This window comes from Nicotiana tomentosiformis, chromosome 3 (assembly GCF_000390325.3).
Source record: "Nicotiana tomentosiformis chromosome 3, ASM39032v3, whole genome shotgun sequence".
NCBI lineage: Eukaryota > Viridiplantae > Streptophyta > Magnoliopsida > Solanales > Solanaceae > Nicotiana > Nicotiana tomentosiformis.
The window spans coordinates 52217971-52223673 of NC_090814.1; the positions used below are offsets into that span (position 1 = coordinate 52217971).

Here is a 5703-nt window from a genome sequence, read left to right on the forward strand (position 1 = left end):
ATTATATATGAGTTCCTTCTAAATTTTTCTCAAGTTCTTTCTTTCTAAATGGATGGAAAAGCCGATCCTCCTATGAAAATGGAGTAAGTATACTCTAAGAAAGGTAGCTTGTTGTAGTGCGAACATTTTCTGAGTATAACAGCTAAAGCTAGTTGTAGTACAAAAAAATTTCAAGTTGAGTAGCTTGGCAAGCCATCCTTGGATGTTAAAGCCAGCCCATTGATAGGAAAACTTTTGCAACGATAAGCAAATTGTTTGCGTAACTTGATAAGCCATCCTTTGGATGTTGAAATCAGCCCATTGATAGGAAAAAATTTTGTAGTTAACTTACTTTGTTATTATATTTTCATAACCGTATAATGTTTCCAGCTTTTACATCGTTTGAGCTTTGGAGATATCAACATAATAAAATAAATAAACTTCTGATTAGAACAACAGAAGAACTGATTTGGCAAGTCTCAGAAAATTATGGTGATTCTAGAATGTGAGATCCTTCTGAAAACTAAAATAGATTATTTTCATTCCTTTTTAATCGGTTGTAGAGTAGAAGAACATGGCTTCAAGACAAGCAGCAAAGGAAGAAAGAACTGAGGCAGCTGCAAGGGAAGCAGCTGAGGAACTTCATGATGTGAACAAGGCGAGGACAGCACATGAGCAAGGTAGCATGATCCATGATGAAACTCAAGGAAATGAGCAGAGCACTGGCGTAATCGGAAGCATATTTAAGTCGGTTAAAGAGACGATCACAGGGAAAACTCATGACACAGCCGAGGCGACAATAGGAAGTAAGGATGTCGCAGCACAGAAGATTCATGGAGCTTCTGATACTGCTGGTCAAAAAGCTAGGGAGGCTGGAGAAAAAATGGGCGAGTATAAGGATTACACAGAAAAGAAGACAAAGGAGATGAAGGATTCTGCTGCAGGAAAGGCGACACAAGCGAAAGACGCTACAATGGAAAAAGCACGCGAATAAAAAGACTATGCGACAGAGAAAGATAAGGAGACAAAGGACTCCTTAATGGGACAAGCAACTGAACTTAAAAACAAAGCGGCAGATAAGGCAGAGGAGACTAAGGATTACACAATGAGAAGAACTGGTGAATACAAGGACTACGCTGCGGAGAAAGCTAAAGAAGCGAAAGAAGCTACCATGACAACAGCCAGTGACTATAAGGATTCAACGGCTGATAAAACAAAGCAAACGAAAGACGCAACAATGGAGAAAGCAGTGGAGTATAAGGACTATACAGCAGAGAAAGCTAAAGAAGGGAAGGATACCACCTTTGGAAAGATATCTGAGCTAAAAGATACAGCTGCTGATGCTGCCAGAAGAGCTTTGGGTTTCTTGACAGGGAAAAAAGAAGAGACTACGGATGCGGCACAGAGAGAAAGGAGGAACCAAAGGTGAGACCTTAATGATTTCTGCTACTTGCTTTATTCTCCTTTAGCCTTTAGTCGTATGTCTTAACTCTTCTAGAATTTGTGTTTCTGCATCGTTGTGTTTGTTCAGTAGTAGTATATGGTTGACGCGAGTTAAGGTCTGACTAAGTTGAGATACGGTAAAACCTGTCTACTGAAGTACGGACAAAGTCGATAGGCAGTATAACACACATGAGACTTGCAAAGGATGGAGCTCCTTATATTAATAAAATGTATAGTTGATAACCGGAACATGAGGGGCAAGTCTCCATACTTTCTGTGTGCATCGACCCTTTCCGTAACGGAAAGTGAGAAATGGACTCACATTCGAGTTTCCGAAAATATTGAGGAATACGTTTTTATTCTGCAGACATTTGTTGAAATGTTATGATGTCTGATCAGCTTTAGCACTTCAACCAATCTCTCTACCTCGCAGGAACTATATCAAGAAACAGAAGACAATGCACGGAAAATGATGCAAGAACTTAAGCTCAAAGAAGAAGGAATCCAGGATGAGACCAGACAGAGAGCAGAGGCAGATAAAGAAACAGCGGCTGCTAGGTGACACTATTTTCCTTTTTGTTTGATTAATATGTTTATGCAATGACACAAAGGCATGAGTGTGAAGTGTTTCTAAATTACACACACCTACGCTGGCACACACATACATATATAGATTTTTAGATTGTTTGCATTTATGCACGCTCTGTTTGAGCAAGCAAAACAGATTTAGCTGAACAACCTGCGCTAAAATCCTCCTCTAATTAGTTCTGTTGCTAGTCTTAAAATCACAGCTAACTCCATTTTCTTTCTGATGTTGAACAGGGGAAGTGCGGCGAAAAAGAATATCTATAGTGCAATGGGGAATCTAACAAGTTCCATCAAGGAGAAGTTGACTATGCCAAGTGACATAGTAGAGGAGACACGTGCAGCACATGAGTTAGGTGGACCGAAGAGGGTTAAGAGGACGGATATTGATGAGGGAAGTGATGTTGCTCGATCAGGTTTCGTCTTCACAACAGCAAAGGATGACACAAGTTCATAGATATATAGATGTGCCAATGTCAACTTGTACATTAATCGTAGCTCCTTTCTGTGGCTTATCCTATACAAAAATGAGGCATGTATAAGTGCTAATGTCTTTGTTAGTTCCAGTTCACTTCTATTGTTTATAAGCACTCAAGTGTAGAAGTATTATGTTAAGAAATGTTGGTTAAAGCAATGAATGATGTCCTATCCGAGGCATCAATTATTTGTTATTTCATATCTCGAATGAAAGGATGTTGTAAATACGAAATAAGCTTATGCTGACTGAAAGCTTGTGTTACCTCAGGCTCAACAAATAAATATAGTGAGAAGATTTTTCTTGTTATGAAAATAATTATATTGTGGATGTCCATTTATTATTCCGCTATAAATAATCTTTTTGAAAAAGATTATCCATTTAGTACTCTGTTGAAATTTATCTACAAGCAGTTGATGCAGGTAGGTTGCAAGCAGCTCAATGAAATGATTTGCAGCACCTTCTTATAAAAGAGACAGGTTGCAAGCAGCTCATGCAGACAGCTTACAAGCAGCTAAAGAAAAGCCTTGCACCTGCTTCCTGAAAAGCCTCGCAGCTGCTTCCTTTCTTCTATAAAAAAAGGAGTTTTCAGTTCATTATGTACATAAGTTTGAAGTTTGAATAATATATCAATCTCCCTCTATACTTGTCTTCGGTTTATTTACTTTACAATTTTTATTTTATAACACGTTATCAGCACGATACTCTGCCATCTCGAGCAAATACTTTGAAAGTATCACAGGTACGAACTTTCTTTTTCTAAATAATGTCAAATCTTTCTAAACTTGAATTTGTAGCCCTGGATATATCGGGCAAAAGCTACATGTCTTGGGTGCTTGATGCCGAAATTCATCTTTCAAGGACAAAAATCAGGCATCAAACCAAGACCGTGCCAAAACAATGATATTCCCACTCCATCACCTTGATGAGGGCCTGAAAATGGAATATCTTAGTGTTAAAGATCCAGCCATACTGTGGGATAATTTGAAAGATAGATATGACCACATGAAGATGGTCGTTCTTCCACAGGCACGTTATGATTGGACTCATCTAAGGCTACAAGATTTTAAATCTATCAGTAAGTATAATTCTGCTATGTTCAGAATTATTTCCCAATTAAAATTATATGGTGATAATATTACTGTTCATGATATGTTGGAGAAAATTTTCACCACTTTTCATGCCTCGAACATGCTCCTGCAGCAGCAATATCGAGAGATGGGATTCAAAAGGTATTCTGAACTTATCTCACACATCTTCTTGTAACCGAACAACATAATGGGCTATTAATGAAAATCCATGAAAGCCGACTTACTGGTTCTTGTTCATTCCCTGAAGTGAATGAGACGAACTTCCACCAAGCTAAGCGTGGAAGAGGATGTGGCCCCAGTCGTGGTCATGGCCGTGGTCGGGGAAGAAACACTAATCATGGTAATAATAATGCGCCAAAGAACCATCCTCACCACCAGCAGTGGAAAAGGAAGGAACAACAGCATGAAGCGGTGCAAGCAGCAAACGCAGAAAATGCATGATATAGATGTGGAGAAAAAGGGCACTGATCACGTACATGTCGTACGCCAAAGCACCTAGTTGAGCTGTATCAAGCCTCCCTGAAGAAGACTGAGAAAAATGCTGAAGCAAATTTTATTTCTGAAGATAATTTATACATCATGCATTTGGATGTAGCTGATTACTTTGCACTCCCGGAAGGAGAAACAAGTCATGTGATCGGTGATGAATCTGCAGAGATGTAAATATTTTAATTTTTGTTGTTTGTAGTAGATAGTATGGTTATGTAATAGTTGTACATAAATAAAAGTTATGCTTTGATAATAATGTTTACTATCATATTTATTTTGTTTATGTTATTTTGAAGAATATGGATAATCCTCAAATTATGTTTGGATCAAAGACCAATCATGAAGATATTTGTGTAATTGATAGTGTAATAACTCATGTCATATTCAAAGATCAGAAATACTTTTCTTATTTGCATAAGGAAAAAGCAAATGTTTCTACAATTTCTGGTAATATAAGTTTGATTGAAGGCTCCGGAAGAGCTATTGTATTTCTGTCTAAGGAACAAAACTTATTATAGACAATGCATTATTCTCCTCCAAGTCCCGAAGAAACTTGTTGAGTTTTATGGATATCCGCCGAAATGGGTATCATATTGAGACGATAGATGAAATGAATATGGAATATCTTTGTATTACAAAGAATGTTTCTGGCCAGAAGTGCATTGTAGAAAAGTTACCAACTTTATCTCCTGACTTATACTATTCAAAGATTAGTATAGTTGAAGCACACTCTATCGTAAACCGGAAGTTTACTGATTCAAATACTTTTGTACTTTGGCATGGCCGTTTGGGCCATCCTGGATCAATAATGATGAGACGAATTACTGAAAATTCGAGTGGGCATCCATTAAAGAACCTGAAGATTCTTACAAATGATGAATTTTCTTGTGATGGTTGTTGTCAAGGCAAAATGATCACTAGACCATCACCAATGAAGGTTGGCATTGAGTCCCCTGCTTTTTTAGAGCGTATACATGGGATATATGTGGACTTATTTACCCACCAAGTGGGTTGTTCAGATATTTTATGGTCCTAATAAATGCATCTTCAAGATGGTCTCATGTGTGCCTACTATCATCTCGCAACTGGCGTTTGCAAAGTTATTAGCCCAAATAATTCGACTAAGGGCACAATTCCCAGATTATCCTATAAAGGCTATTCGCCTTGATAATGCTGGAGAATTCTCATCTCAAGCTTTTGATGATTACTGTCTATCAGTTGGGATAAAAGTTGAACATCATGTAGGTTATTATCATACTCAAAATGGCCTTGCAGAGTCATTTATTAAACACCTGCAGTTGATAGCAAGACCACTACTTATGAAAATAAAATTGCTCACTACTGTTTGGGGTCATGCTATCTTGCACGCAGCATCACTTATCCGTCTCAGACCGACATATTATAATAAATATTCTCCGTCACAATTAGTTTTTGGTCATGAACCAAATATTGCCCATCTACGAATTTTTGGATGTGTTGTATATGTGCCAGTAGCACCGCCACAACGCAGTAAGATGGGCCCGCAGAGAAGGTTAGGAATATATGTTGGGTTTGAATCACCCTTTATTATTCGCTATCTTGAACCATTGACGGAAAATTTATTTACTGCTCAATTTGCAGATTGTCGATTTGATGAAACAA

At 37.9% G+C, this 5703-nt stretch overlaps 1 pseudogene; it reads left to right on the plus strand.

Annotated features, from left to right (window-relative positions):
• Positions 1-214: 214 nt before the first annotated feature.
• Positions 215-1994, plus strand: LOC104110224 (embryonic protein DC-8-like; annotated as a pseudogene).
• Positions 1995-5703: the final 3709 nt, after the last annotated feature.